Source organism: Pocillopora verrucosa, chromosome 2 (genome assembly GCF_036669915.1).
Source record: "Pocillopora verrucosa isolate sample1 chromosome 2, ASM3666991v2, whole genome shotgun sequence".
Lineage (NCBI taxonomy): Eukaryota > Metazoa > Cnidaria > Anthozoa > Scleractinia > Pocilloporidae > Pocillopora > Pocillopora verrucosa.
In genome coordinates this window covers 3,213,687-3,235,508 of record NC_089313.1, presented here as the reverse complement: position 1 = coordinate 3,235,508, position 21,822 = coordinate 3,213,687, and the positions used below count along the sequence as shown (strand labels likewise).

At 38.2% G+C, this 21,822-nt stretch overlaps 2 pseudogenes; both read left to right on the top strand.

Annotated features, from left to right (window-relative positions):
* Positions 1-2,774: 2,774 nt before the first annotated feature.
* Positions 2,775-10,164, top strand: LOC136279000 (uncharacterized; annotated as a pseudogene).
* Positions 10,165-10,232: 68 nt separating this feature from the next.
* On the top strand, positions 10,233-10,883 carry LOC136278999 (uncharacterized; annotated as a pseudogene).
* The last annotated feature ends 10,939 nt before the right edge of the window (positions 10,884-21,822 follow it).

Genomic DNA, 21,822 nt, shown 5'->3' with positions numbered 1-21,822 from the left:
AGGTTTATAAATTTTTTCTAATTCCATTGCAATCAGCTTTGGCTGTCTATTGATGAAATAGCTTGCACTGTTAACTACAGACTCTACCTCGTCCGTCCTGACGGATGAACAGAATCGAGCGTTAAGAATAATAACTTTGGTATTTGCTTTTCAGTGTGTAACTTCTGGGTTTGTTTGTTTACACTCTATGGAATTAAATTTTCACAAGTACTGAAAAAAAGCAAGCTTTTGAGTATGGGTGGTGCAAATTGGAAGTATAAATGAAGAGTTATTTTCTTTATTAATTATTTAAGGAAGAACTTATCACAGAAGATATAATATAACAATAATTGTTTCTTGACTTCTCTTCTCTCGGTTAAGTGAATGCAAGTGTAATTTCTGGCTGGTCACTTTCTCAATTTCTTTCGCAAAAAGCATGAGATTTTATAACATTTCAGGATATTTTTGGAACTACTAACTTTTAAGATTATGGAGGGCAGATGTAAGTGGTCACTAAAGACTCTAGGTTAAAAGTTAATCGTTTCGAAACGTCCTTAATCCTCAAATCCTTACGATTTAATCAAAGTTTTTAGATATTGTCTATAACCAATAGATAAAAAAAAAGAAAGTCGTAACTTTACCGTCTTGGCTCAACATTTAGTTTTAGTTTACCGTATTTCTCCACCTATAAGCCGAGCGATTTTTCAGTATTTGACACAAAAGTTTGGGAGATTTTTTCACAAAAAACGGGCTTCGGCTTATAGCCGAGGGTTTGGGATTCTAAAACAAGTACAAATTTAATTTTAATGCGAAATGACCGTAAATTCCGTGACTGCAGCGCTCTTTACGTGACATGCTTTAAAATTGATGTGACAACAACGTATTTCTGATCACCAGCAGATTCTCTACTTCCCACGCATTGAAAGACGATCTCACTCAACTCGGCAAAAACTCTTCTCATTTCACATTACAAATGAAATATTTGGTCTCTCTGCTGTGAAAACCAATCCATCGCTTGCTCGTTTAGTTCGGGATACTTGGGAGTGATACAGCCCATTTTTGCACATTTTCTCATCGATTTTTCGCCTACATGCATATCTCTAAACGTGAAATTTTCCATTCCTACCAAAAATCTCGAAATTTTTTCACTTTTTTTACCTTTCTTGATCAATCATCTTGTATAAAGAGCTACAAAATGTAGGTTTATTCGGTCAAGTGACCGCCTAGGGCAAGAATTGTATGACAAAATTGTGGCAGTGTCCAAAGATTTTTTTGATGATTTTCAGAGATGAAATGATGGATTATAAAGGGGAATCAAGACAAGTGTTTCACCTTTCTGGCAAGGGGAGATATTTGACCTCAAAGTTGTCAGATATTTGGATGAATCGAAAAGTCTAAACACATAGTCGTTTATTTGCCTCTGTTAATTGAGAAGCTGTCAATTAAATTAACTGATACTTGCAGCAGACATTGACTAAGGATGTAAAAATATATATACAAACCTTCAGAGTGATTGATTAAATACCATCGCAGTGAGAGCTTCATAGATTTTACCTATTTTGAGGCGATTTCCTTGGTGAAAACCAAGAAAAACTGGGGGGTGGTCTATCTCCCCCCAGAAAAAAACCAAAACAGAAACCAGTTTGTCTTTTTGAGTTTTGGGGTAGATCCTTTAAACTGGCAAAGTTTCATCGAAATTGGTGAGATGGCATGTAAAACGGCTGCCTGGTGCTCTCGTGGACACGCTCTTAAGGAAGAAATATAACTCGTGTTTCTTTACAAACTGAGAAGCATTTGACTTCGACGAGCAGAGAGGTCTAAAGTTTTTACATAAGCTTATCACAGAAAGTTTGGCAATGATTTCCTTCTTTAATAACGACAAAACAAGAGGATACAGAGTCTTGTATGCAGCATGACCAGCTTTTCTTTGATAAATGGAAGTGGCTGTAAAGTGATTACACTTTTGTTGAGTTTTGTTTTGAAGGTTTTTTAAGTGAGCGAAACCGATCAGGCAGGGAGCGGTGACAGCGTGTGGTACAAGTCATCGGCTAGACTAATATGATTAAATGTCTCTCTGAAAAACTGTAAAACATATTAAAGTTCTGCGGGGACTATGTGGAAAGAAAAGCGATCAAAGCTTTTTGCCAGGCTAAACAAGGTGACATGCTTCTGGTCGTAAAATAAATGTCGCCGAGTTCACAACGAGTGAACCAGTTTCTTTTGGCACACTTATTTGAATTTGCCATTGTGTAGGCTTAATCTTTTTCAGATGCAAATACTGTGATTAAGTATCATGGATACCGCGCAGCATGAAAACAAGAGAAAAATAAACACCAGTCAATAGCGCCTTGTTTTAATTGTAAGGACGGGTGTTACAAAGTGCGAAGAGCTGGTTACAAAGTGCAATAGGTTCTTACAAAGTACGACAGGTATTCAAAGTATGACGATTTTTAAAAACCTCGCTGCTCTAATAACTAAATATCATCAGTCGATTATTCTATAAAATTCAAGCAGGTTTTTTTTACGCGGGAATTGTGCTGCAGATTTTCAAACTACAAAGCTTCTTCAATGTTGCTCTATTGATTATTCTTGTTTTTTTTTTAGTGCGGCTCAACGCTATCAAGTTTTCCGAGTGCCTCGTATTTTTATGTGTATTTGTACGAAAAGTTGTTGAATTATTTTCTCCCATCAGGTTGGAGTCATAGACTTAAAGACGTAGTGACTAATTGAACTATGAAACTTCTCCATATTCTTCTGTTACTGGTTTACTTAAAATTTTCCACGAATTCTGAACAAAAACGCAGTGCAGGTTCAAAGTAGCTTTGCTGAACACTCCTCCTTATATCATGAACGGAAGTCTCGATCCAGGATTTATGTGCCAAACCATTAAATGGTTTGTGGACATGGCTTGCTTTAGTAGACAAGCAAGCGACCCAACAGCTTGCAATATGGATACCATCTTTGTGCGAAGTCAAGATGAAATGTCAAATCTGATGAAAACCAAGCAAGTGGATTTCACTTTTCCCTTTCAAGCTAACCATAAGATAGACGATGATGGACTGCCTAATGTCACACTGATCCGAGCATTTGTGTCATTTGGCAGTTCTCTAATAGCAAACTTAAAGAAGTGTGAGGAAGAATCAGAGGAACAGCTCTTTGCACCTATTACGTCACAATGGCCAATTCTGGTTTGTAGGATATTACTGTCAGGAGTTTCAGGAATACTCGTATGGCTTTTGGTGAGAACATAAATTTATGTTGGTCATACAGTACCACATAGACTTAGATAGGCAGCACGTTCGGGCGATGGGACACGACAGAACTCTGAGAGGAGATGCCTGGAGGTTTTAGGAAAACTTTAATGAATTTTGTTTTACTAGTCATGAAAATGTACATCTGACCTCTTGATAGAATGGAATTTAAGCAGAATTTTTTTTCCTGTTCTTTTTTATGAACGATATCCAAGTGATCTGAGAATAACAATTTCTTTTGGGATAGCTCCTAGTTAAAAACCGTAACATTCTTTTGCAGGCTATAAAAGTAGACTTTTCCTTCCTGATTGCAGGAACGCAGAGTTAACAAAGACCAGTTTTCACCTTTATTTACGGCTGGTGCACCTCAAGGATTTTGGTGGGCCGTGCTCTTCCTCACAACAGTGGGGTATTTCAATCTGTCTAAGATAATTGCACTTGCAAATAAACGTACTTCTAAGTTTTTGACTTGAGTTGCGGTTTTTTATGATTACTCCTTTTCTAAATCAGGTACGGTGACATAACTCCAAAGTCCTTTCTTGGCCGTATCTTGGCATTATCTGGGTTCTGGTGGGAGCAATCATGATGTCATTGTTCACAGGCTTAATAATCAGTGCCATGCAAGCCTCCCTTGATTGCACAAAATGCAAAGATATTGCTGGTAAAGAGGTGCGTATAAAGAAAGAAAAGTTTCATCCTAAGTGTTGCCAAAAGAAGACGAATCTGTCCTTTAGTAGTAATTTGAAACTTAGTATGATTGTACCTTTTTCAGCCCTCTCTGAGTTCTAAGTACATGTAGCAGAAATCAACTCCCCATAGTTGTTGGTATTAATGCAAATTATTGTATTTTTCACATCAGGTTGGTGTCTTAGCTCCATTTCTTCAACCCAAAAAGTCGCTGAAGAGTTTGATGCAAAGATCATCAGTAAGTGAGAATTCATTTATGGTAACAATGAGCTGTAATGCCACAAATTATAGCCAGATGAAATGCCAATTAGTTAATATCACTTCATTACCTTCGCGGTCACACTAAAACTTTCTCAACAAGGTAAGAACTTTATTCTCGGCTTGGTTGCCTATATATTGAATATGCTAAAACAACGAGGCAATGAAAATTTGATAAATGATAACTATGTGGAGAAAAAACCTGAGGCAGGCTAAAAATTTATTGATGGTTATTTGGCACACAGTTTTGAAGTGCACAAGTATATATCTAGAAGACACCAAAAAGGCCAGAGATTAGAATTAAGGTAAAGACTACGTTTAAGAAGACATAGCTGTCGGAATTTCTACCTCAATAAAGTTCTCACATCCTTTACTACCATTGTGAATTTTACTATCAACAATCAGGTAATCAGTACTAGCTGCACAACATGAACGGAGTTAGTTTTCATCAAAAAAGGACTTTAGCTCTTTAAACCCATTAACCTACGTAATATTCCTATTCGAATATAACCTAGGTAATCGTAAACCAAAACCATTGAACCTCCATCGCCAAAACAACAACCCCAGAACAAATACAAAATGGCTGACAAAGAGTTTTATAGGCAAAAATCTCGTGGTTCGTCATGTGACCCGGCCCCATCCTTGCATGACAACGTCAATCATCATCAAGATGACACACGCGATCTGAGGGTGAAGGTTTTCACATGCTGATCATCAGCATGTGAACACCTTCACCCTTATTGGATCACAGTTGGTTGTCATGGTGTTGAGGGCCCAATGACCACTGGGTGCTATTGCGCAATTTTTCCATTTCGTGGCGGAGGAAAAATAAAGGCGTTTTATGACTGGGCTACCACAGGTATCCCAATGAATAGTTTGTTAACGACTAACCATGAATCGAGTCTGTATCGTTGGGGCAGACTCGGGAACTTTTGATAGAGAGAGGAAGGGAAGGGGTCACACTTACATTCAAAAAACAATTTTTTTTCTTTTATGCTAAGGCCAAAATAATCTAAGAACTATTTCAAGATAACTAAATTTCAATTACTTCAAGTCGAGAGGTATTTTATCATCTTGTCGTCGCACGAAGTTTTGCTTCAAGCAAGTAGTATACACACCACATGTCTGGTTGGAGAGAGAACACATTTTCATGAACAAAAGGTATTCAACTTCTTGTGATATCAAAGCAATTTAGTTGTTATGATAACAGACAGACATCTTTGGTACATTGTAAGAATGAAACTGATATGTAATTTCTGAGTGGTAAACACGTTTGGTCCAAGCTTCAGCATTTTGTAATTTTGCAATATTCGAGGGAAGAATGTTACCGGAATACTGCGTCAGTCGTCGTCCAGTGGACTGGGCACACTGGAAGTTAGATTACGTTGGTCACAGTTCCCGCTTTCACAGGCTCCAAAATGTCAGAACATATTAAATGTGTAGTAGTGTTTTCTCAGAGCAAGTGTGTAACTCAAGATAAGGAAGATATTACGCTATTAATCATGAGTAATGATTATATAATCTGAGCTTGTCTTGTTCCCTCTTTAAAAACCGCACTTTAAGAAAAAGTGGCATAATTTTGAGCATAATTTGGAAACACATCGGGCGATGCTAATAGCAAATAATGTCAAAGCATAATGAGCTACTTTTATTATCACAATCTGTTAGAGCCTAATCACTATTCTACTGGCGCCTGTACACTTCATGCAGATAATTTTCAACATGTTGACGAAAATAAGGCATTTCGTCATTGATACAGATAGTCTACTTGATTGTTTTGGTAGTATGGACCAAGTATTAACTTCTTTGTGAATAGAATGGCTTTCGTCGAACCGTTTTCTACTTGTTTTGGTTGGCTGATAATTGACTTATTTGACTTATTTGACGCAATCGAGTCCAATGAACTTGTCATTTAAGTACAGTTTTGACTCGGCTATTGTTCATAATCAGCACGTACACCCGTGTTCAATGTGGACAAATAGTTCCTTTTTGCTGCGTTTTTTTGCGTCAAAGAACGTTTAAAAGAATAACAATTTGTCAAAAATTATGATTGCAAAGGATCAATATGAGACAGTTCGGTCTTTTAAAAGTGGGCTCATTATTTTTATGCAAACCAGGCGTAATTTTGGCGAGCGAGTGCTCAGTATTTTCTTAACGAAAATTATGGCCGCCATCTTTGATTTTAAAGGGCAGCGGAAGGCTGGGGAGAGAAAGAAGTTTGTACCAAGGGGCGGTCGACGGTCAAAAATAAGGAGAGCAGATGGGAGGTGGGAGAGTAAAGATTACGGCCCTGTCAAAAGTCATTTGCAGAACCCCGTTCGCCAACAAAGGAATCCCTGATTGGTGCAGTTAAGCTCCAGCTGTCAATCACATTATTAGGGCGAGCTTATAACGTTAGCTCGCAGTGATCAGGCTCTGCACTGCAGGCTAGGCTCACTGTGATTCTTGATACCGTGGAGTTTCCTCTTTAATAAAGTGCTTCACACGAAACTTCATGAGGTAAAGCTCCCAAAATTTCCTTTTGTAACATGACAGCGTCGACTGTTGAGTTTTCTAGATTTTAGTTAGAAACCATCGATGAGTCTGGAAGTTAACCAGCGTGCAAATAGTCTCAAGGGAGAAGGTTAAAAATAGATAGTGTGTTGTCATACACCATCTGTTATTTGCGTATGATTTCTAGTTGAAACTTTAATAACCTCCTCGTTTACCAACTGTTTGGAATCATTTTACGTCTGACGCGTTTTCCGTGAATAATGATGATGACCTTCGGAATGATCGAACGCCTTTTTCCACGCAGGATTGAAAGCATTTCAATAGTATAGAGCACAGTCATTTCTACATATATTTTGAGGTATTTCTTATTTCATTACTTTGTGTGTGTGTTTCACTGCAAAACATATGGTGCTCACCCGTTCAGAAAACAAGTCCTGAATATTTGAAAACGCGGCATTATTCACGCATTTTTCTGACATTTTCCGACAAGAGAATCCCAAGTTTTTCGGTTGTTTTCGAGTCGGCGAATTGGTCAGGAGTATTCGTTCGCATTATCCAGCAGTTTTCCTTCACTGTTACTCTACGAAAACGATTGTTTTCCTGATGTTAAGAATGCGGTGTCAGATGGAGAAAACGGTTTGTATTCGTTGCTTACTGGTGTTTTCCAGTAACAGAAGATTGGCTTTCACAGAATTTTTCCGTCGAAGACAGAGCGTTTTCTTCTTCATTTTCCTTGGACAGGAAAATGCGTAGAAAACGCTTCAAAACCACGGGTCGTCCAACGTTCACGGGTTGGTTAACGTAAAGAAGTGCGAGGTTTTTGGCGTCTTTTTTAGCTGTTTGCGTTGAGAAAACGCGTTGTTATCGGCGATTCACCGAATGCGGTTATTCCCACGCATTTTCAAGTAGTTGCCGATCGATTATCGTGCGAAAAATTGGTATTTATTCCTATATTTATTCGGTGTTTTACACCGTTAACCATTTGGACATCTATAGATATGTTTATTAAACATATATTTTTTGGTAAACCCTTTTTTTCTTAAATGAAAAAAAAAACCAAACAAAACAACAAAAACGGCCACACCGTTTCACCAAAGCATGCCGGTTTGTTTGATCGAACAATGATGGCATGTAAATCATTGAGTGCAGTTAAACAGCCTTTAAATATTCGTAAGAGAAAAGATTAAAAATGGATAGTGTTGTCTTACACCATTGGTTATTTGCATGTCATTTCTAATTGAAACTTTAATACCCTCCTCGTTTACCAACTGTTCGGAATCCTTTTACGTCTGACGCATTTTCCGTGAATAATGATGATGAACTTCGGAATGATCGAACGCCTTTTTCCTTGCAGATTAAAAGCATTTCAGTAGTATAGAGCACAGTTATTTCTACATATATTTTGAAGTATTGTTTATTTCATTACTTCATGCGTGCTTTATTGCGAAACATATGGTGTTCACGCGGCTCGGAAAACAAGTTCTGAATATTTGAAAACGCGGAATTTTTCAAGCATTTTTCTGACATTCTTCCGACAAGAAAATTCAACGTTTACCCGTTGCTTTCAAGTCGGCGAATTCGAGTGTTCGTTTCATTATCCAGCCGTTTCCTTCACAGCTAACTCTATGAAAACGATTGTTTTCGTTGCTTACTGGTGTTTTCCAGTAACAAAAGATTGCTTTGAAAGAAGTTTTCCGTCGAAGACAAGCGTTTCCGTCCATTTTCTAAGACAGTAAAAATGCGTAGAAAACGCTTGAAAACAACATGTCGTCTAACGTTCACGGGTTGGTCAACGTAAAGAAATACGATGTTTTCTGACGTTTTTTTAGCTGTTTGCGTAGAGAAAACGCGTTGTTATCGGTGATTTCCGAATGCAGTTATTCCCACGCATTATCTCGTATTTGCTGTTCCAATTATCGTGCGCAAAATGATATGTATTCCTGTATTCATCGGTGTTTTACACTATTAACCATTTGGATATTTACATATGTAGATTCTACTCCTTGTGGTTTCCTCAGCTTAAGCCCTCCTTGCTTTGAATCGATTTCGACGAGGTTCCATCGATCGCTAAATCCACTGCGCAAATCAAATGATCCATTGAACTACTTGGGCCTTTACATGAATTTTTTAAAGCATTTTTATTACCAACTAACCAAACTGGTATTTGGCTAGTTACATCGGTTTCTTAATAAAACAATTTTACAATATTCCTTTTGTTCTATGTAGTGCTGAGGGACTTTGGCCGAAGCGACGCAAAAAAAGGCCGTGATTTAATCGGAAATGATTGATGACGCCAGCTGAAATCACATTTATTTGCCTGGCTCTGAATATTTCCCATAATGATTATTAATCATATTTGCAGTATGTTTACTGATTCCCTTCTGAAAATCTCTCATTACATCGAAACGCGTTCGTCTTTTCAAATTTCAATGCATCCCTTCGACAGACTTCATTAATTGTGTTCAGAGTCCGCCCCCACTCTCTCCCCCACAGTTAACTATATAATAACATTCGCTCAATCTGGCGTCACAGTCTAGGACACAAAATATCCTGCAGTGTTAGAAAAAAAATCACCTTTACGAGGTGTTTTTGTTCACAATGGTGAGTTATTTTTAATCCTGGCATAGCCATGCTTACAGATTTTGTAGAACACAAATTAATATGCAAAGAACTGCCCTTACATTCTTTGACACTCAAAAACGGAGTCGAAGAAAAAACCATATTTTATCAAAAGATCTCATATAATGAGATAATAGTTTAAATTCTTTTAAAAATTATTATCTTCTAGCCCAAAATTTAATAATCAAGCCCTTAAACTGCATATGCCACAATTACAAATTGTGTCGGTCTGAAGATTCACAGTACGGTTCTGTTTTGGGAAAAAGGGATCCACTTGTAAACTGGTTAGATTTCAGTCATAAAACTTTGGCGTAAAGTATATTTCTAGAAGCCCACTTGATGACACAGACCTTGACAAAAAACAGTTATTGCCAACCGCGAAGCGCAATTCAAAATTCATAATGGGTTAATCTTTCGAACTTCTTGATGGAAGCGAATCACAATTTGTCGGTATGTCTGAAGCCGCCTTGTCTGAATCCCTTACTCCGCACTTGCACATACGCTTGTTGATGTAAATTCTGCAAGCACACCGACTCAGATAACGGCATGTTGTGTGGTAGCAGAGACATCGTAGCTCATCGTAAAAAAGCGTTCAGTGAGGGTAGGTGACTATTGCCAGGAGTGGAGGTTGCTACTCTAATGAGGACTCCAGAACTTTTTGTCTATAAAAAACTCCTTCGAGTCCTTTTAGAAGGTCAAAAATCATATTTTCGTTCCATTCTTTTCAAGTGCATGATGTCTTCTTCGTGAAAACTCTCATGTAAGTGTAATGGAAATCACATTGAGATCTGGTCTCGCATTGCGCCCATGCGGTATAAAACAGATAATACATTATTGGGACTTTCGCATCTGTGTTTTATTTTTTTTTTAGATCTAAATACAACTTGAAGTCTGAAGCCCGTAAAGGGAGGTTTCTAACCATAATCATATCTTGGGGTGTTAACGATGCACGTTGCAGCTCTGAGACTGGTCGTATGCCTAACGGTTTGCTGCGATTTATGGCTTGCCAGCAGCCAAAAGCTCCCACTTGATTCAATTCATCAATCGGAATTAGCGCGCAAAGCCCGTGAAATCAGGCAACATCGTCAAGTTCGCCAAACGCGTCAACTTCGTCAGGAACAAGATAAAGAAACGAAATGCAAATTCAAGCTTGCCCTGTTAGATTTTCCTCCTTACATTATGAACCAAAGTATTAACCGAGGATTTATGCATGAAACCCTAACATGGCTTGCGGACATGGCTTGCTTTGGTAGAGTAGCAACACACTCCATAGCTTGCAAAATGGAACCAGTATTTGTTCAAAATCAAGACGAGATGGTGAGGGTGATAAAAAATCGGTTGGTTGATTTTGGTTTTCCGATTCTATCAGATGCAAAAGAAAACTTACGGGTCTAGACAATGTGACACTCATCCGGGCATCTGCATCATCCGGGTGTGCTGTTCGATGATTGTGAACTTAACGGCAGTGCGAAAGCAGAGTCACGGGAACAGCCTATTACTTCCATTACGTCACAATGGCCCAATATTGGCACCATTTTATCATATTGCTGTAGCAAGGTCGATATCACGGAGTGCATCATTTGGCTCTTGTGGTAAGAGTTAAGAGCTTATCATCGATCAATCTATACTCAGACTTGTGAAGCTCTTTAGTTTTAATTCTACTGTAAGATTAGATTCAAACCTTAATTGTTACGGCTTTAGATTAAAAATAGTACAAGGAGGAATCGACTCGGCAGACATTTTTGAGCTAATGGTAAACGGTTTTAAGTTAGGCCACACCTTATCGCTTCACCGATAATAGAACCCAGCCAAAACTAAAACACAGGAATCTCACAGTGGAATAAAGAAAAAAACTGTATAATGCCCCCACCACAATTTCATAAATCCACAAATAATGTGTTGTTTATTTGTAGGTGAAAAAAAAAGACCCTTGCACAATGACCGCAAGCTACTCGAATAATAACATTTTAAATTCCAAGCATGCTACGATTTCTGGATACTAAACGTCACCTAATATTAGTGTTTTTGTAAATAATATTAATTCATTAAATAGTAATAAACCGATTTCATGACAGGAACACCGTCTCAAACGCGTCTCAGTTTTCACCGGGCCTGTTCACGAAAGGATCACCAGAAGGCTTTTGGTGGGGCCAGTGGCATTATCTTGACAACTATGCTAAGGAGTTCAGTTGAATTTACGATTTGGGTATTGGTGGTGATTTTTTTTTTATAGCGTCCTTTGAAGTATAATCAAAAATTAGCAAAATGTGTAAAACCCATTTCTTTGTCGGTTTTGTTACATGCGTCGGCGTTTATCAAAATCTCAGGGCGTTCCATTCTTCAATATTGGCTTCCAGTCTTACAAACAACTAGTTGTCAAGTGGGGTACCGGATTCCTCTCGTTTACAGCTCTTCACAGAAACCAAGCAAAATGAATAGTAACAAAGAAAAGAAAAATAATTTTCCATTGCCACATCTTATAAACCATGTTTTCAGTTTTTTATCTATTTATTTATTTTTTACATACATACATGTCAAGTACACTCGACACCGCTATACGATTCGTCTACGGTCATGTGTTGACTGAATCGACACACCGGAAGTGCGAAAATCGTGCGCCTTTTAACATACCGGAAGTGGAGGATTTGCGTGCGTATAAACAATTTTTGAAAATGGAATAGCCTATAAAAGCGAGGGGCGTGAGCAAATATTGTGAAAAATGAAGTAGGATTGAAATGAAAAGAGCGAAAATGACAACGTGAACCTTCCACGTTCTTAAAATGTGTAAAACAGCGACAATTCGTCCACGGTCGTTGACGAATCTTCAACACCGGAGGTATGACGGTTCGACATCAACTGATGACGAGTCGTTCGCATTCGAGTCGATTTCGAACAAAACATCTCCAACCACTCTTCGTAGAGTACTCGCGGAATATTTTCTAAGTGTCTCGCCAAATCGACTCGTCCGCGTATGACAGGTCGACACCAGCTGTGACACGAAGTCGTTCGATCCGACAAAATCTGCAACCCCTTTCGTGGCCACTGCCGGAATAGTTTCTAAATGTCTTGTTAATGCCCGACTTCTGGTATGCAAGGGTCGAACGGGTTTTGACATGCTGCCAACTGAGACGAGTCGGTTCAAGCGACAACAGTGTCACACAATCCCTTGACAGTTACTTGCCGAAATATTTCCCAAGTTGTGCATTTGCCAATTGACTACCAACCGTATGCGTTGTCATTTAATGAGAGATGGCCTTAATAAGGATTTAAGGTACAACAAGACGACATATTAAACGCAAAACAGGTAGAATGATTCGCAAACTGCCTTGTACGAATTCGTAGCGGTTTGGGTGTATTGCGACAACATATTTATCTACTTACTACACTATCCTCAAAGTGCGAAGATATTTGGTTCCTTTTTCTCATTAGGTACGGTTGAATAAGACGTCCCTCTAACCCCTCTGTGCGACGTGCATTTGCCGTATTAATGTGGATCCTGATAGGAGTTATAACGTTGTCGCTGCTTCACCGACCACATTTACAAATGCCCCTATGCAAGCTTCCCTGGATGGTTACGGCGATGGCCTAGGGAAATCGGTGACAAAGAGGTTAGGCTAACCTTAACATGAATAACTAAAAAACCCTTTGCACCCTAACACAATCATTATGACATTCTCTATAATTTTCTCTATCTATTTCTTATGGCTGCTGAAAAAAAAGAATTTATTTAACAATCAAGAGTTTCTTTGATTGCGTGATCAAGTTCTTTTATTCTCGTGACCTCAATGTTTGATTCAGGCTTTGATATAGGTAAGGAGATTATATCAGTTCGATTTATTTTCTTGGTTTCAAATTAGACTTCCCGACATTTTTCAATTTATCTTTAACCCAAGACTTCGAAAGGTTTTTGCCCCTGAAAAAGTTTATGTTGCAAACAAATGAAATCTTACCCTCATCGATCGAAACTCAGGACACAACTCAAATGTAACTCGGCACTTGTGACCTCAAACCTCGGAGTCAAAGGGCCAGGGTTGTTCAAATTCAGGGTTCAGACAACTCAGCCTCAGTAATGTGAAATGCTATTTCAGATTTGAAAGCTGTAAAAGAAAATTCAGGTATAATTATTTTTGTCCACATCCTTAGTAGATGCTCCTTTGAAAAAAATAAATAAAATTATTCGAAAAGAGGTTTGCTGAACACCAAGCGTATGAAGAAACTCGTAATGAAATTAACCCCGCCGATTAGTACTACTGAGACCGCTTCGAAACTGCTGGGCCCCTGGAGGCCTGAGTGAGGGTCATGGTTATTGTCCCTGGAGGCAGCTAGGAATAATGAGCTACCTGAGTCCGTGTTAGCAAGTTGTATTGAAGAAATCAATTAACATTTAAACAATTTTGAGTGATTCTCCAAATGAGAAAATGGCTTTGGTTTTGTACAATTTCGCGATCATTATTGGCCCTTTCACAAACGATGCCTTTCCTGTCTTCCTATGATTTAGGGTGGGGGCTTTCCGAGAAATACAACTTATAAGTGTAGTTTAGTTTGCACAGACTTTAATATCTTTTGAAAGAGGAATCTTAGTGACTTATCATTGGCCATAAGTTTCATCAATTTGTGCTTCTTTTTTTCGCTGATATTTTTTGATCTCGTGCGACGACGACCTCTCCAAAAATTCGCAGACTGCTTGCATTCTATGCCACCAAATTCAAATATAAAAACAAGACAAACAAAAAAAAAAGAAAGAAGTACGAAACATCTCGCTGCGGCCCACCCTTGAGCGTCTTGTAACATCATGCGTCTGAGCTCTCAGGACTCGTTCCAATATGCATCCATAACTTTCTTAGTATAATCTATAGCAAGTAATGACCCTCCTTCCCCCGCTGACAGAATCACTCCAACAAAACTTTCTAGAATCTGTTAACGCTGCAAAACCTACTAATTGGTAGCCAAATTGTAATGTACGCAGAAATATGTGGATATTCCAATATGATAGATAATTTTTCCTTGACAAGACAAAACAAATTTTGTAGGTTTTATCGGGTTATTTTTCGGCGCCACAATGTGTAAGTCTTTACCATGGACTCGTCGATTAAATTTGTCTATGTGCGATGAACTATAAAGTAATTGAACCAATTGAAATGTGAGTAATCTGAGTTCAGAGAACTTAACAAAGTGTTTGGTTTTGTCCTTGAAAATAGATGAAAGGAAACTAAAGGATGTAGTCGCGTACGCAAGAAGAGAAAAGGTAACTACTTCTTAAATTAATTTACCATAGGTTCCTGCAGAGTAAATATAAAACAGATACCTTTTGAAGAAAACTGTTCTATCTTAATTAATATAAATCGTGGTATTGGTGTAATTCTATATTTTTAAATTCAGATGGCGATCAAAGGCAATGAGACAGTCACTCGTCCTTCAGTTGGTCAGTCTGTCAGTTAGTTAGTCAGGCAGTCAGTCAGTCAATCAGTTAGTCGGTCAGTCTGTCTGTCAGTCAGTAGTCATCTTAGTCAGTCAGTCTGTCTGTCAGTCAGCCGGATAATCGTGGTATTGGTGTAATTCTATATTTTTAAATTCAGATGGCGATCAAAGCAATGAGACAGTCACTCGTCCTTCAGTTGGTCAGTCTGTCAGTTAGTTAGTCAGGCAGTCAGTCAGTCATCAGTTAGTCAGTCAGTCTGTCTGTCAGTCAGTTAGTCAGTCAGTCTGTCTGTCAGTCAGCCGGACTAATTCGTGGTATTGGTGTAATTCTATATTTTTAAATTCAGATGGCGATCAAAGCCAATGAGACAGTCACTCGTCCTTCAGTTGGTCAGTCTGTCAGTCAGTTAGTTAGGCAGGCAGTCAGTCAGTCAGTCAATCAGTTAGTCAGTCAGTCAGTCAGTCAGTTAGTCAGTCAGTCTGTCTGTCAGTCAGCCAGACAATTCGTGGTATTGGTGTAATTCTATATTTTTAAATTCAGATGGCAATCAAAGCCAATGAGACAGTCACTCGTCCTTCAGTCAGTCTGTCAGTCAGTTAGTTAGGCAGGCAGTCAGTCAGTCAGTCAATCAATCAGTTAGTCAGTCAGTCTGTCTGTCAGTCAGCCAGTCAGTAGTCAGTCAGTCTGTCTGGTCAGCCAGACTAATTCGTGGTATTGGTGTAATTCTATATTTTTAAATTCAGATGGCAATCAAAGACAATGAGACAGTCACTCGTCCTTCAGTCGGTCAGTCGGTCAGTCTGTCAGTTAGTTAGTCAGGCAGTCGGTCTGTCCGTCATCCAATCAGCCAGTGAGATTTTAATCAGAAATGTGGAAACCTTCGTTACATGAAACAGTTCAATACTTATTGAAGGTCGGTCTGTCAGTCAAATAATAAGTAATTATGTAAGTCCGTTTTTCAGTGAGAAAATGGTCATTCATTCAAACGATTAATGACCGAATCAAATATCGACTATTTGTGTACTGACAATCGGAAAGACAAAAGTAAATGTTCAGGGATTATTTAGTGGTTCATTTTCTTAAATGTCCTCTACAATCCTTCTTCTAGGACTGATTCTTAGCAGCAGGAAGATGTCAATGATGCAAAACTTCCTGGATTTCAAGGAACGACTAAAAGACATAACGTCTGATCTACAAAAGTTAAAAGAGGAATTTGAAGGTGCCGCGAACGATTTGTCTCGTGAATACTCAAGACCAAAAGAACGCTCATTTTCTATTAATATGCTTGATCTGAATGTAAAGAGTAAAAATACGGAAACAATAGTATAACACATAAAACATTTTTGTCACTAGTAAACTCAGATAGCATTTTACTTTTCTGAGATTTCCATGGCCAGTGGTATATTTTTAGCTTGAGCAAAAAAAAGGTGAATGTGTCACACAGAGTAGGACACGTAACTGACTTCTTGTTTATTATGAATTGTATTGAATTCTTTTCCTTCCTTTTTCCTATTCCCTTTTTAATTTCCTTACTTTCGGTTTTTAGGCCAACAAATCAATACGTTATGTTCAGAGAAAGGTAGCAAGTGAACCAAGAGGGTTTATAAATTTTCTCATTCCACTGCAATCAGTTTTAGCTGTCTATTGATGAAATAGCTCGCGCTATTAACTACAGACTCTGCCTCGTCCGTCCTGACGGATGAACAGAATCGAGGGTTAAGAATAATAACTTCGGTATTTGCTTTTCAGTGCCTAACTTCTGGTTTGTTTGTTTATACTCTATGGAATTAAATTTCACAGGTGCTGGAAAAAAGCAAGCTTTTGAGAATGGGTGGTGAAAATTGAAAGTATAAATGAAGAATTCCTTTCTTTAATATTTATTTAAGGAAGAACTTATCATAAAATATATAATATAACAATAATTGTTTCTTGACTTCTCTTCGCTTCGTTAGACGAATGCAAGTGTAATTTCTGGCTGGTCACTTTCTCAGTTTCTTTCGCAAAAAAGCATGAAATTTTATAACATTTCAGGAGACTTTTGGAACCGCTGACTTTTAAAATTATGGAGGGCAGATGCAAGTGGTCACCGAAGACTCTAGGTTAAAAGTTAAACGTTTCGAAACGTCCCTAATCCTCAAATCCTTACAATTTAATCAAAGTTTTTAGATATTGTATATAACCAATAGATCTGTGTGCCTATAGCAGCAAAAAAACTGATTATAGGAGAATAACGGCCAGTCAAGGACTATTATTCATTTACAGGTAATAATAAACTCCAATCCAGGTGATGTCTCTCTGAGAAATGCATCCCCGTTCTGCACTTGAATCTTGCACCGTAGTCGCTGATTTTTTTAAATTCAGGCAAGACTGAAGCGTTATATATGCTACAAGCGAAAGCTACAACTTGTGAAGTAATTAAAGGAATCTTTACTTTTAGTGATCAAGAAATATACTGATCAATGTATAGTTATAATTGCAGGTGAAAAAAAAAAAAAAACAAAACAAAACAAAAATAACCTTAGATGTGGATCAAATAGTGTCCACAGCTATTTATTTTAGGGACCTTACTCCCACACTAGATGATTGGTTCCCTTGACTAAGAATTTTTGGGTCGCTCTTTTACTATGAACAGATTAATCGTGTCGCGGCAAGCAACTACAGGAATGGGCTAACGAATTAGAAGAAAAAGATGACGAATCCTAAATCTTGGCCAAAAAATTAGTTACATGAAGGAATGATAAAAGAAAGTCATAACTTTACCGTCTTGGCTCAACCTTTAGTTTTAATTCTTTCGTGAAAATAGCCGCGGCAGTAAAACATACTCACATATAATAGCTTCTACTACAGCATTAGAATGGAAAGGTTTATAATACATACCAGATACAGATTTTAAGTCTAATAAACAAACCTATTATACAAAATAAAATTACAAAATTATGTCTTGACTATAAAATCGTCTCTGCTTGATGGGTTACAATTATGTTACCATCGTTTTTGAGGGTATGAGGCGTTGCGGCGCGCCGTGCAAGGCAAGCTCCGCTATTACACAATTATCTAGTTGCAAAGTGAACTGAAAAATATAATAGTATGTATCGGTTAAACGAACAAAAAAGCGTATGCACGGGGAGAAAACGAATTTTGGGCTACTTGCCACCAAGATTTCAAATTTGTTCGTGGATGCTGAATCCTCTCTTAAAACTTCCCGTGAATATCTTGTCAAAACTTCGAAGTCTCTGGTAGTTTAACATATAAAACGGGAAGACTGCGACGAAGTTGACGATTCTGCCGTTTTTATTTTTTCTTTTCATCGACTAAGTGATAGAAATTCTAATTTTTCGTACTGTTTTGTCGTTCATTGCGCGTGGTGTTTGTTATGTTGGAATTTCGAAACGGACAAGTTTAGGAGTGGGCATCGTGTTTTCAAGGCAAACTGAGTTTTGGAGTCCATCGTTGTTCGTTTGAAAGTTACTCACATTTTATTAACGCGCGCTCAAGATACCATGGAGGAGTAAATATATCGACTGATGTAATGTACTCAGAGCATCTCGAAAGTACAGCAAGCGCACAATGCAGGAGGTAAGAATATAAATTAAGTTATCTTGACCCCTATTGGGGTGTGTGGTTTTATAAAGGGTCAAATCAGCCTACTTTCAATATCGCCCACTCGAGATCGAGAGTGAACTCCGGTTTAATCGTCAACAGGAACCAAGAACAATTTATCAATCACTTCTCGGGTACTCGTTGGTACTTACTAAGGATTACGGAGATGATGTTTGACTGGTATCTATTGCTAATTAATGCTCATTTCTTTTGGGTGCTTTGAATGTAGAGGATTGACCAATACACTGATTCTTTTGTGACCACACTGCATATTCAATAATTAGTATAGGTCCAGGTAAGCTTGGTTGTTGAACTGGTCATTACAAGTTGCCTGTCAGTTCAGGTATATGTTGAGAAAAATTCCATCGATGTAGATATATCAACAGTAGAAGAAAAACGTTTAAAGGGGAGATAGGATAATTACGGGTCAGAATGGTATTACTTATCTTTTACACAGAATAAGGAAATAATAAACTTGGCACATTTTAACAGATCCAGTGTTCCACTCTAATTTATTACTGTTAATCATTGTACACTTACTATGTGTAACATATAACATTGGCTGCATCACTTTGATTTGCCCTTCCTGTGCAAAATGTTATGCTTATTGTACAAGAACACTTACACATAAGTCATGTTTTTATCACATTAAAAGTTACATACTGCTAGTGATGTGAAGTTATACATGTGCAACAGTATAATGATATAATCTACATGTAGTTGAATATTACATTTATTATGTTCTTAAACTGCTGAAATTAAGTGACAGCAATTCAGTGTTTGTTCATATTCTACAAAGCTACAGTCATACATAACAATTTAAAATCAGATACCTTACAGCTTCGTATACCTACTGTTCATTTTGAATGTAATAGTCAATTCATTTAATTCAAGATCCAATACAACATGATTGTACATGCATGTCTCAACTTTGGCACCGTGCACTTTACTTTTACCCTGTCAAACCAGTTGCAATATTGTAAACCAAAAAGCTAACATGCTACATGTACATATACTAAGATATTAAGCTATGTTCACTTTACTAACATGGTATATACAACATGCTTTTACCAGGTTAATTCTAACATGTTGTGTTGAAACAAATCAATTATTAGATGTGTCTTGTGGGTATACATGCTGAGATATATTTATTTCATGCAGTGTGGTCGGTGAAATCAATTCTTATATGTAAAAATCTAAAACGTTTAAAAATTACTGATCCACCCCTCATGATTACTCTATTTTCATGTGCAGGCAACAGTGTAACATGTTCAGACATGGGATATGGAAAGAGGAGTAGTTGGAGGCTGGGAAGACATTTAGAAGTTTTTGTAGACACAACGGGCATTCTCTTGGTAGATCATAAATTGGTAGCTCCTCCCCATAGTTCCACACCTTTAGTGCTGCTAGCTGAATGAGTCTTGGAACTTGTCCATCAGGTGTACAGGTAACTTTATCAATTACTGTTGGGTTGAATGACCTCTGTCCCTCCAGTGTAGATGTTCCCTTGGCAGAAGCCTTCCATTGAAGTTTAAGTTTGCGACCATCTGCTTTTAGGGTCTGACTTGTGTCTGGTAAGGGATTGTTTACTTTCTTCTCTACCCGCGCTCTAGGGTAAACTTCCTTTGCAGTAAGTGGCTCATGTGTGCAGGTTTCTCTAATCTTGTGGAAGTTCTTTTTGCCTCTTGCAAAACGTCTGTGGGGAGCATTTGGGTTTATTCTTTCATTCTTCTTCGTGAAACTTCACGTGCCGCTTCTGTGGTCCTGGTTGTTGGGTTTTCCAATATGCAGAATATTTTCAACAAATGTGATTGAGGCCTGTTTTGATAACTCTGACATGTTATCATTAAGATACAGTTGAGAAAGGTTGAACTGTCTTTCTGCAAGAGCATTGTTAACTGGAAGACTGAAAATGTGATTGGCATAGAACTCAAACAGGTTTGGAGTGGCTTCTTACTTAAGAGTGAGCTGTGTGGTGATGAAGCAAGTTTCTTTGACCTACTGAGAAATTGTGGTTCCATCAATTTCCAAAGAGTGGCCCATTTAATCAATCCAACTCTATCCTTAGACACCAATGTGAGAATGGTCTGTCCATGTACATGAAAGAGATTGTTCACTGACTTTTTTGTTGATTTTCAGATCTGACTGGAATTTCAAGAAGCTTGAAAACAGAATGCCAGAAGGACTTGGGTATCTCTGATCAGCTCCCATTCCAAACAACTTGGGAAAAGTAACAACTCTGCTCCATGATCTTTGATTACTTTAATTGCTTCTTGTAACATTGGCCCCTGTACTTGTTTATGAAAATGGTTAATAGCTGCTGGGTCCTTCAATGACATCTTCACCTGTTGTGATGTAAAGGAAAATATTCTGCAGAGACATCAACATTTTACTTAAAGTTTCATGGTGCTTCAGAACAGTTGCTGGCCATAACCTTGCTAGGTAACCACAGCGAATCCAAGTTCTGCATCACTAGCTTGGGATGTATTCAGAGATGGGATGATAAACTTATCGAGGAATTCAAACAAAATTTGATTTCAACTTGAATCATGGACTGGAGCTCAGCTTAATAACATCTTGCCAAATAGTCTGGTGGCTATATGATTTTGGCAATCTTTCAAGGAGACACTCAGCGAGCTGTAAACAAGCTTTTCCATACTTAAGATACCACTGAAGAGTTTCATCATAATATGTCCACCTTATGTGTAGGAATGTCTGGGGAAGGGGTGGCTCTTTACTTAGAATACGAGAGAAACATACATAACTTTGTATTGGCTTGGACGCTCATGATGGAGCCAAGATATTTTATAGAGTAATTGTAAAACATGGGGGTTGCTCATGTCACCCTTGGCCCCAAACCCGGCCTGGCACATTCTTCTCAGCATAATGTTTAGTACATGTGGGTAGCATCCTACAAAAAAACATCTCTTTTCCAAAAATTCTGACATTGTTGGCTAAGAGACCGTTTACTTTCCCTTTTGGGTAGAGGTATTGTCCCCAACCAACCTGAAAAACATTGGTAATATCATATCATTTTGTACAACATGGTAATCTACATCAGCCTGGTGTTTTCCAGACCCGCTTGCTGTTAGGCTGTTTGCAAGGACATAACTCGCGATCGTGGTCCTCTCTAAGGGACACCACCCTGTGAACACCCGCCTTCAGAACCCTGCTGTTAGGCTGTTTGCAAGGACATAAACTCGTGGCTTCCTCTCTAAGGGACACCACCTGTGAACAACGCCTCAGAACATTCTCACATTGGTGTCTAAGGATAGAGTTGGATGATTAAATGGGCCAATCTTGGAAATTGATGGAACCATAATTTCTCAGTAAGGTCAAGAAATGCTTCATCACCACCACAGCTCACTCTCAAGTAAAGAAGCCACTCAAACCTGTTTGAGTTCTATGCCACTCGTGCCTTCTCTCCTCCTTTGTGGGAGTCATCGCCTCCAGAGATGAAAATCATACTTGGAATTTGAAAAGTGCTTGCGTAAAATTAGTTTGTAAGCTTCACCT